Consider the following 11,505-nt stretch of genomic DNA (forward strand, 5'->3'; position numbering starts at 1 on the left):
GAGGGGCTGGCGGAGCCGGGGTCGGGACCGGGCACCCCGGGCCGGCGGCCGCGCCTGTCACCCCAGCCCGGGAAAGCCCGGCCGGAGAATCCAGTTCAAAGCCAACCTGGCTTTGAACCCGGGACCCTCGCTCAGAAAAGAACGAGGAAAGCTAGCATTTACAATGAAGTCAGCGTGTCGGGGGGGAAAAAGCCCCACCGTGGATGAATTCACATCCGCTGAGAACCTAAGTGCTCCGCCAGAACGGAGCTGTTTTCTTTCCCTATTTTGATTTCTTGGTTCACCTGCTTGGCTGAGGAACGGGTGAGAGTGTGAGAGTGTGTGTGTGAGTGTGAGTGTGTGTGTGTGAGTGTGTGTGTTAGGTAGAGGGACTCAATAGTTATTTTACTACCTACAGGCATCAAAACAAGAAAATTACACACCCATACACACACACACACACACACACAACTGGGACCCCTCCATTTAAATTCCTCAAAATTAACACAAGGAAGCAATATCTTTTGTTAAAGAAGGAAGGAAAGGAGGGAGGGAGAAAATAATCTTTCTAAACTGCACCATTCAAAGTGAGAGGTGACCTGCAAAGGTCCAAGGAGAACTTGGTTTCTCTATGCTTGGCCAATGCAATGGGTATAGTTTTTGCTTATTCAAGGAAGGCACAGTGAGCCATTCCTTCCTTAAGAAGCAACATGTCGGGCTGGGAAGGTGGCTCAGTGGTAGAGAGCTTGCCTTGCATGCTTGAGGCCCTGGGTTCGATTCCTCAGCACCACATAAGCAGAAGAAAAAAAGCCGGAAGTGGCGCTGTGGCTCAAGTGGTAGAGCGCTGGCCTTGAGCTGAAGAGCTGCTGAGGGACAGCACCCAGGACCAGAGTTCAGGCCCCATGACCGGACCCAAAAAAAAAAAAGCAATATGTCTTGCCAGGCACAGGTGGTTCATGCCTGTAATTCTAGCTATGCAGGAGGCTGAGATCTGAGGATCACAGTTGGAAGGCAGCTGGGCAGAAAAGTCCCTGTGAGACTCTTATCTCCAACTAAAGTAGAGCTAGGGCTCAAAGTGCTAGAGCATTAGCTCTTAAGCAAAAGAGCTCAGGGATAGTGGCCCAGGCCCTGAGTTCAAGACCTAGGACTAGCTAAAAAACAAAACAAGAAAAAAAGCATTTCTTTCCTAATGGCAGAGGAAAAACTGCTGAGCTTCCTAGTCTAATCTGTGACGATCATAGCTGCAAAAAACCAAAGGATTTTTTTTCTTTGGGTTTCAAATAAATGGGGAAAGTCTTCAATTACAGATCTGGTAGACATGGACACCTTGTCACAGATGTAAGCATGGGTCGGTCATTCAAAGGCAGTAAATCTTTTTCTTTCCTTTTTTTTTTTTTTTTTTGCCAGTATTGGCAATTGGAACTCAGGCCTAAGTGCTGCCTCTTTGCTTTTTTGCTCTGGGCTGGTATTCTACCATTTGAGCCATACTTTCACTTCCTGCTTTTTGGTGGTTCATTGGAGGTAAGAAGCATAGAGACTTTCCTTACCTGGGCTGTCTTCAAACCATGATCCTCAGATCTCAGCCTCCTGAGTCATTAGGGTTATAGGTGTGAGCCATCAGCGTCCTACCTGAGTCAGTCTTAATAAATGGTAGCTCTTCATTTGTGGTGGAGCCAAGCGCTTGCTTGCACAAGGCCTGTAGACAGTACCTCTCACCTACATGTGGTTATGGATCACCACCTCCTTTGTATGCCAGTTTCAGACACCTGCCATGATTCTTGCATTGTGAAGTACATTACATTTTCAAAATCAGTCGCTACTTCTAATTGGAATCAGATGGGTTGTGGAAGTGAAGTTGAGGACTAGAAGTATTATTATTATTATTATTTTTTTGGGTCCGGTTGTGGGGCCTGAACTCTGGGCCTGGGTGCTGTCCCTCAGCTCTTCAGCTCAAGGCTAGCACTCTATCACTTGAGCCACAGCGTCTTAGTGGTTCTGAGGAATCAAACCCAGGGCCTCAGGCATGCAAGGCAAGCGCTCTACCACTGAGCCACCTTCCTAGCCCCGAGGACTAGAAGTCTTGAGGTCAGACTTGCCCTAGAATGTCAACTTCACCCAAATTCCTGAGAGTTGCTTTGCCTGTGTTCTCCCTCGTCCTAGTAAGATGGTCTTACTGGTCCTTTTTTTTTTTTCTTTGCTTTTTTTTTTTTGCCAGTTGTGGGGCTCAAACTCAGACCCTGGGTGCTGTCCCTGAACTTTTGTGCTCAAGGCTAGCCACCTGAGCCATAGCTCTACTTTTGGTTTTTTTGGTGGTTTACTGGGAGCTCTCCTGCCCAGGCTGGTTTCAAAACATGGTCCTCAGATCTCAGCCTCCTAAGCAGCTAAGATTTCAGGTGTGAACTACTGGTACTTGACACATTTTTTTAAAGGATGTTGCATTAAAAAAATGAGGTATATTGTATATTACTGTATTTTCAAGGAGTATTTCTGAACTTCAGTTTGATTGTACGTTCGGGAAAATACACAGACACTAAGAGCACAGCTGAATAAGTTTTCATGTAATGAACAACACCCAGACTGAGAAAGACATCCTTCTTGTGTCCCCAGCTATGTTCTCAAGGTCACCCACTACCCAGGCAGTGCTGTTGAGTCCAGCTACTTTTACACTTAGACATTCCTGTGGAAACATACTTTGTAACTCCAGAAAGATGAAATACCGGCTACCCCACCTAAGTCCCAGGACCTGTGTTCTCAAATGGAGATAGCATCCATGGGTGCTAGAGAGTTTGATAGTACAACTGAATGAAAATGGTAACAATACAAAGTAAGCTCAAGCCAGGTGGTGTCATACACTCCTGTAATTCTAGCACTCAGGAGGCTGAGGCAGGAGGATTGACAATTCAAGTCCAGTGTTCATCTCAGCAGCACATATATAAAATTAGAATGATACAAAGAAGATAAGCAAGGTGCTGTGCAGAATGATATATAAAAGTTTCCATATTTAGGGGCTGGGAAGGTGGTTCAGTGGTAGAGTACTTGCCATGCATGCTTGAGGCCCTGGGTTCGATTCCTCAGCACCACATAAGCAAAAATTAAAAAAAAAAAAAAGCCGGAAGTGGCGCTGTGGCTCTAATGGTAGAGCACTAGCCTTGAGCTGAAGAGCTGAGGGACAGTGCCCAGGCCCAGAGTTCAGGCCCCACGACCGGACCCAAAAAAAAAAAGTTTCCATATTTAAAACAAACAAATAAAAAAGCTGGGTGCTGGTGGCTCATACCTGTAATCCTAGCTACTAAGAAGGCTGAGATCTGAGGATTGTGGTTCAAAGCCAGCCCAGGCAGGAATGTCCATGAGCTGTGGCTCAAGTGGTAGAGTGCTAGCTTTGAGCAAAAGAAGCTCAAGGACAGCACCCAGGCCCAGAGTTCAAGCCCCATGACTGATTAAAAAAAAAAAAGGGGGGCTGGGAAGGTGGCTCAGTGGTAGAGCGCTTGCCTTGCATGCTCGAGGCCCTGGGTTCGATTCCTCAGCACCACATAAGCAAAAAGAAAAAAAAAGCCGGAAGTGGTGCTGTGGCTCAAGTGGTAGAGCACTAGCCTTGAGCTGAAGAGCTTAGGGACAGTGCTCAAGCCCAGAATTCAGGCCCCATGACAGGACCCAAAAAAAAAAAAAAAAAGGTCCACCTTGGGCTATGTAGCAAGACTCTTATCTCCAAACAAACAAAAAGCTCTGTATGTTTTTGAAAGGAAGCTAATAGGAGAAACTACCCAGGTGCTGCTAAAGAAGCTCACAGTTATTGTGTTGATAGTAGAAATGTCCAGCACAAGGACAGAGATGGCATTTTATTGTATTCATTTTATGTATGAATGTTTGTAGGTATGTGTGTGTGTGTATGAATGCTGGTCATGGGCTTGAACTCAGAGCCTCGGCATTGTACCTGAGCTCTTTTGCTCAAACCAAGCTACCACTTTGAGCAATAGCTCCACTTCTGGTTTTCCGGTAGTTAATTGGAGATAACAGTCTCATAGATAGGCTGGGAATGTGGCTTAGTGATAGAGTGCTTGCCTAGCATGCATGAAGCCCTGGGTTCGTTTCCTTAGTATCACATAAACATAAAAAGCCAGAAGTGGCCCTGTGGCCTCACATGGTAGAGTGCTAGTCTTGAGCAAAGGAAGCTCAGTGACAGTGCCAGGCCCTGAATTCAAGCCCCAAGACTGGCAAAAAGAAAAAAAAGAGTCTCATAGACTTTCCTGCCCAGGCTGGCTTTGAACCACGATCCTCAGAGCTTAAGCCTCCTGAGTAGCTATGATTATAGGTGTGGGCCACTAGTATCCAGCTTTTTTTGGGGGGGGGGTCCAATCGTGGGGCCTGAACTCTGGGCCTGGGCGCTGTCCTTCAGCCCTTTACCTCAAGGCTAGCGCTCTACCACTTGAGCCACAGCGCCACTTCTAGCTTTTTTCTTTTTGCTTATGTGGTGCTGAGGAATCAAACCCAGGGCCTCATGTGTGCAAGGCGAGCACTCTACCACTGAGCCACCTTCCCAGCCTCAGATTTTTTTTTTCTTTTGGTGGGGGGAGGGCTTGTACTTGCTTGGCTAGTGTTCTACCACTTCAGCCACACCTCCATCCCTGCTTTTTGCTCGTTATTCTAGAGGCAGAGTCTTGCAAACTTTTTTGCTCCAACTGGCCTCAAGCTGTGATTCTCCAATCTGAGTAGCTAGGATGGCAGCATGACCCATCAACACCTGCTGACGACATCGCTATGGCAGCTGTCTTTGTGCGTGCCATCGGGCTGTAGAGTGAATGTGGACATTGTACATGCCATCACGTGTCCGAGTATTCTGTCATTTGAAATATCACTGGGCGCCTTCCCTCAGCCCCTCGTGTTCCAGGCCTTAGGAAGGCCCCGTGAACTCCACCCTCATGGAGGCGGCAGTCTAGTAGAAGAGGAGTCAGTCAGTAGACAGAAACATCCTGCGCTGGATTCAGGTTGTGGCTGCTGTTGCACTGGCATCCAATAGAACACATGACAAATGCTTGGCCAGGGAAGTGAGCTTGGAGGGGGTGACCAGGGAAGACTTCCTAAAGCAGTGGCGGTGTATGCAGCAAGGAGCACTGGCCAAGATGAGAGAAGGAAAATTATTCTAGGAAAACAGTAGCACCAGGCCTGGTGGTTCACACCTGACTCACGCCTGTAAGTCTAGTTATTCCAGAGGCTGAGATCTGGAGAATCATGGTTTGAGGCCATTCAGGGTACAAAAGTCCTTGATCCTCTTATCTCCAATTAACCAGCAAAAAGCTAGGCTGGACACATGGCTCAAGTGGTAGAGCATCAACCAAGCAAATAAACCAAGCAAGGCCCTAAGTTTGAATCCTAGGATCTGAAAAAAACCAAAATAGCTCAGTAGTAGACAGAATGCAAAGTAACTGTCCCCTGTACCCCTCCCCTTTAAGCAGGACATATGAGCCACGAGAAGGTGGCAGTGGTACAGTGGCTGGGGGCATGCCAGCCCTCTCTAGTCATTGGGACAGACGCCATCCCAGAATCTAGGCTCTGAGAGGAAGTTCTATTTCTGGCCGGTGAGCCCCCTCCACAGGAGGCTCCCTGTAGATGGCTGGATGGCTGGGATGAGGCCGCAGCTGTTGCCCAGTCTGGCTAGCCAGGGCCGCTGAAGAGGCCACCCTGGGGAGTGGGCTTTCCCCATCTTCTTGCTCCTCCACACAGGTTAGCTCTGCCAGGACATTAAATTTAGCCAAGGCAGCTCATTCCTGCAGACAGCTCTGTCATGGGTCATTGGGTTTGGATGAGAATTACCTTGGCCATTTAGTTTAGATCAATAGTTTTGTTCTGTCTCTCTGCTGCTGGTGTGTGTGTGTGTGCGCGCGCGCGCGCGTGCGCGTGCATGTGCGTACGTGAGTATGCACGCGCATGCGCGCACGGGAGCTGTAGGGGGAAGTTCTAAAAACCCCCAAGGATCTGAGTCACCAGGGCAGCAAAGACCCAAGTGACTTAATGCACATTTTCTAAAGCGAGCATGTTCTCCCTGCTTCCTCTCCCTGAGGGTCTGAATTCTGTTTGAAGCCCATGACACTGTGGGCCTTCCCACATTCCAGGCCCTAGCTCTCAGGGCTGGGCCCAGCCAGATGGAAAGGTCCTGCATCATGATTTGGGGCCAGGCAGGAACTCCTCTGCACCAGGCCTTGGCGTGAGCAGGTCACCTGCTGGCCGTGATGGGCTTCCTGGGCAACAGGTAGACCAAGGCCAACTGTCTGCGGTCAGGTGGAAGGCTAGCTCACTCTGGCTGGCTCTGTGGCTTTTCCTATGGGTCTTCCTCAAAACTCATCCAGCTGGAGCCCAGTGCAGAAAGGAATTTCATGGGGAAAAAAATGGAAAATCTGCTCCAGCTGGCAGCATTGCTCAATCTGGAAATGTAATGTGTTGTGTAAGCAGGAGAGGAGTTAGAATTTGGAGTCTGGAAGTCATGGGGAGGGGAGGCTGGCATTTCTGGTCCCTTGGGCCCCTGGGTCGGTGCTTCTTCCCTTCCCTGATCTACAGTGCCCATCTCAGCCTCAGGATTCACCACTTTGGCAAGGGCATATTGCTGCCACTGCTGGCAGCACCCTGTTTTCAAGGGGCTCTCCTACATGGCCCTTGCAGCCTTCTGGTGGCATCTGAAACCTAGGCCTGTCCCTGAAGTAGGCAGCTGTGCCCAGAGCCAGTCCTCTGGAGAGGCCAAGCTAGGCCACAGTGCTGGTTAGCTTGGGCGATAGTCTTCCCTGCCTCCCCTTCCTTGCCTAAGGCGTGGGTGTTCTGGAATTTCTGTGTGTGGCAGAACAAGGACAGCTTCTGGGAGAGTCCCTGAGGCTGGGTCTGAAAGTCAGGTCACTGTTCCTTCATTATTGTGACCACTCAAGTCCTGAAAAAGGTCTACCTTGACCCCACTTTCTTGCTGTGCGCGCATGCGCGTGTATGTGTGTGTATGTGTGTGTGTGTGTGAGAGGGAGAGAGAGAGAGAGAGAGAGAGAGAGATCTTCCTTGGTTTTTCTACTTGTGGCTAGTGCCATACTCATTAATTGGAGCTAAGAATCTGATGGACTTTCTTGCTGGGCTGTCCTCACACTGTGATCCTCAGATCTCTGCTTTCTGAGCAGCTAGGATTACAAACGTAAGCCCCCAGCAACTGGCAAGCATCTCCTCTCTTGTAGCCAAAGAGGTAGCTGGCTCTGCCCCAGGGACAGGCTCCCCATTTTGCATATTTGCTCCCCTTACTTTTTTGTTGTTGTTGTTGTTAGTCATGGGGCTTGAACTCAGGGCCTGGACAGTGTCCCTGAGCTCTTTTTGCTCAAGGCTAGTGTTCTACCACTTTGAGCCATATCACCACTTTTTTCTTTGTCAGTTGTGGGGCTTGAACTCTGGGCCTGGGTGCTGTCCCTGAGCTCTTCACAGCTCAAGGCGAGCACTCTACCACTTGAGCCACTGCACTACTTCTGGCTTTTTCTTTTTCTTTCTTTCTTTTTTTTTGGGGGGGGGGTCCGGTCATGGGGCCTGAACTCTGGGCCTGGGTGCTGTCCCTCAGCTCTTCAGCTCAAGACTAGCACTCTACCACTTAAGTCACAGCGCCACTTCCGGCTTTTTTCTTTTTTCTTATGTGGTGCTGAGGAATCGAACCCAGGGCCTCATGCATGCCAGGCAAGCACTCTACCACTGAGCTATCTTCCCAGCCCCAATGGCACCACTTTTCTGGTAATTAATTAGAGCTAAGATTCTCATGGATTTTTCTGCCTGGGCTGACTTTAAACTGTGATCCTCAGATCTCAGCCTCCTAAGAAGGTAGAATTACAGGTGTGAGCTATCAGTACCCGGCTCCCCTTGCTTATAACTGAAAACATTACAGAATTGCACAAGGAAGAAAGTATTAGTTTCCCATAACCCCCTTCTCCCTGGATAGCTATGTGTGAGCACAGGGAAATCCACAGAAATCCCCACACTGGTTTCTGGGAGTCGTCTTTCCTAATTGTTCATGTAATTTGATGAAAGTTCTTTGTTTCTAGGGTTCCCAGCTGCTCAAACATGTTGAGAGTAAGGGAATCTCCCACCCTCTGCACATGCACGCGCACGCACGCACACATACACACACCCCACCCATGTCCACAAGCCCTTTCCCAGTCAGTGACAGCATAACTGGCAGGGCTAGCTCCTGCTGCCTATTTTAGTACACAGGGAAATGATGTCATGATGTCTAGGAACTTCTAGTCATAAAGCTCATAAGGTGCAGAACTGGGCTCAGGACCATTTTTCCAGCTCCTACTTTCTCATTTCTCTGTCTGTCTCTATAGTGTTGCCTTGAATCCCATAGGTCAGACTTGTGAGCCAGTCGTTCAGAAAGTGGCCTATGCATCTGACATCTTTGTCGACTGAAGATTGCACACTGAACCAGTCCTGGGAAGCCTCTATCCCGAGGACTTAACATTCTAGAAAAAAAGATATTAAGCAGCTAGGTACTGTAGGTGACTCATGCCTCCTAGCTACTCAGGAGGCTGAGATCTGAGGATCATGATTCAAGGCCAGACAAAGCAGGAAAGCCCATGAGATTTTTTTTTTTTTTTGTCGGTTGTGGGGCCTCGGTCGTGGGGCCTGAACTCTGGACTTGGGTGCTGTCCCTCAGCTCTTCAGCTCAAGGCTAGTGCTCTACCACTTGAGCCACAGCGCCAATTCCAGCTTTTTCTGCTTATGTGGTGCTGAGGAATTGAACCCAGGGCCTCATGCATGCAAGGCAAGCACTCTACCACTGAGACACCTTCCCAGCCCCCCCCCCCTTTTTTTAAAGTATAACTTGCCAGGCGCTAGTAGCTAACACCTATAATCCTAGCTACTCAGGCTGAGATATGAGGCTCATGGTTCAAAGCCAGCCCAGGCAGGAAAGTCCGTGAGACTCTTAGCTCCAAAAAAACCACTAGAAAACCGGAAGTGGTGCTGTGGCTCAAGCAGTACAGTGCTCACCTTGAGCCAAAGAGCAAAGGGACAGCACCCAGGCCCAGAGTTCAAGCCCCATGACTGACAAAAACAAACCAAACAAACTTTTCCCCAGAAGACAGTTGTGCAGTCCTTAAGGATGCAGCTCCTTCCATGGGCTTTGGTGGAGGTCGGGGCAGCCCCAGTGTGTGTAAATCAGGGTGGGAGGGTTGGGGCTTTTTGGGCATCACGAGATCAATTGCTGCCCATCCTGCGCTGAATGGCACAGCTCACACAGTAATGGAGCTTTGCATAGAGCTGGGGAAGCCCAGAAGCTTCCTGAGTAGAGGCTACAGCCCCTACTGTGCTCTGAATGACAAACTTTGTAATGGCCTTGGCACTGGACACACATTGGGTGCAGTTTGTACAGTGATTAGGTTGCACGTGGTCTCGGCCCTTTGTGGCTCAACTGTTGTTCCTTCTTTTTTTTTTTTTTTTTCATTGGTCATGTAGCTTGAACTCTGGGCCTGGGCGCTGTCCCTGCACTATTAACCACCAAAAATCCAGAAGCAGAGCTGTGGCCCAAGTAGTAGAACACTAGCCTTGAGCAAAAAAAATTCAGGGACAGTGCTTAGTCCCTGAGTTCAAGCCCGAGGAGCAGCACACACACACAAAGACATGAGGCATCCGTTGGAGATTCCAGTAGATAAGATGTCCCCCACATTCCCCCATAGTGCTTTGATAACTATGGCTGGTGATATTAGGAAGTTTCCTTCACACTCCTTCAGCTGCTAGTATTTGTAGCTCATCTAGTGTCCTACAGTGCTGCCAGGGCCTGGGAATGGAGGTGGGGTCCCTGCTGTGTCCCCTGGCCTAGCCCTGTGACAGACACTGAGACTTAGGCGGCCAATTTCCTTTAGCATCCTGCCACTGGGTGGGGGAGCACTAGGGGGTCACGTGGTCAGACCGCTGAGAGAGGAAAGGGGAAGTGAAAGAGGAATACAGAAGCAGCCGAATGCCCAGCTTTCAAAGACTGACCTAAATGAGGCTTAAAGAAACCTCAGTCTCCTGCCAGGGCTCCCATAGCACGTCGGGGGAGTACTCAGGGTTTCTGCCAGCCCCTGCCGCCTGCCCAGCCATGGGAGCATAGAGTAGGTTGGCTGTGCTGGTGATCCCTCAGCCATTGGCTGCTTCTTGGCTTCTGGTGTCTGCCCAGGGACCTGTTGGCAGAGTCTCTCACTACCACTGTCAGAGGCACCCCAGGTCAGAGGCAAGCTCTAATTGTAAGAAAGAAAAACGGTGCCATCTTAAGGGTTGGGCACTCCTTCCTAGAATAGGGGTAGTAACACTTTTCTTTGATTTTTTTTCTTTTTTTTTTGGTCCGGTTGTGGGGCCTGAACTCTGGGCCTGGGCGCTATCCCTCAGCTCTTCAGCTCAAGGCTAGCGCTCTACCAATTGAGCCACAGCGCCACTTCCAGCTTTTTTCTTATGTGGTGCTGAGGAATCGAACAAGGGCCTCATGCATGCAAGGCAAGCGCTCTACCACTGAGCCACCTTCCCAGCCCCTGATTTTTTTTTTCTTGTGCCAGTCCTGGGGCTTGAACTCAGGGCCTGAGTGTTTACTGGCCATGACCTTTTGTGCTCATGCTCTACCACTTAAGCCACAACTCCACTTCTGTCTTTTTGGTAGTTCATTGGAGATAAGAGTCTCACAGACTTTTCTGCCCAGGATGACTTTAAGCCTTGGTTCTCAGATCTCAGCCTCCTGAGTAGCTAGGATTGCAGGTGTAGCCACTGGCACAAAACTTTGATTTTATTTTGTTTTGTTTTGCCAGTCTTGGGGCTTGAACTCAAGGCCTAGGCACTGTCCCTGAGCTTCTTTTGCTCAAGGCTAACACTCTACCACTTGAACCACAGCAGTGTTTTGTTTATGTGGTACTGAAGAATCGAACCTGAGGCTTCATGCATTCTAGGCAAACATTTTATCACCAAGCTACATTCTCAGCCTTTTGTTTGATATTTATTTGCTTATTTTACAGTGCTAGGGACCAAACCCAGGGCCTTGCCTGCAGGCATGCAGTCACAGTGCTGTTATCTCTAGTCCATGATTTGAGAAACCGTATTCTGTGAAATTGTCCAATTAAACTGGCCTGCCCAATCATCATTGCTCTATACTGCAAAGAAAGTGCAGAAAGATGAAATCCAGGGGGCTGGGAAGGTGGCTTAGTGGTAGAGTGCTTGCCTTGCATGCATGAGGCCCTGGGTTCAATTCCTTAGCACCATATAAGCAAAAAGAAAAAAGCCGGTTAGTGGTGCTGTGGCTCAAGTGGTAGAGCGCTAGCCTTGAGCTGAAGAGCTGAGGGACAGCGCCCAGGCTCAGAGTTCAGGCCCCACGACTGGACCAAAAAAAAAGAAAGAAAGAAAGATGAAATCCATGCACCCTTCCAGCCTTGATGCTTCTCTTTTTCCCCTGTAGAGAATTGGCTCTTGTGTAAGGTGGCAAATATTGGTCAAGAAGCCCAAGAAGCACCTGTGGCTTACGCCTGTGATCCTAGCTACACAGAAGGCTGAGATCTGAGG

The sequence above is a fragment of the Dipodomys ordii genome, unplaced genomic scaffold (genome assembly GCF_000151885.1).
Source record: "Dipodomys ordii isolate 6190 unplaced genomic scaffold, Dord_2.0 Scaffold61, whole genome shotgun sequence".
NCBI classification, from domain to species: domain Eukaryota; kingdom Metazoa; phylum Chordata; class Mammalia; order Rodentia; family Heteromyidae; genus Dipodomys; species Dipodomys ordii.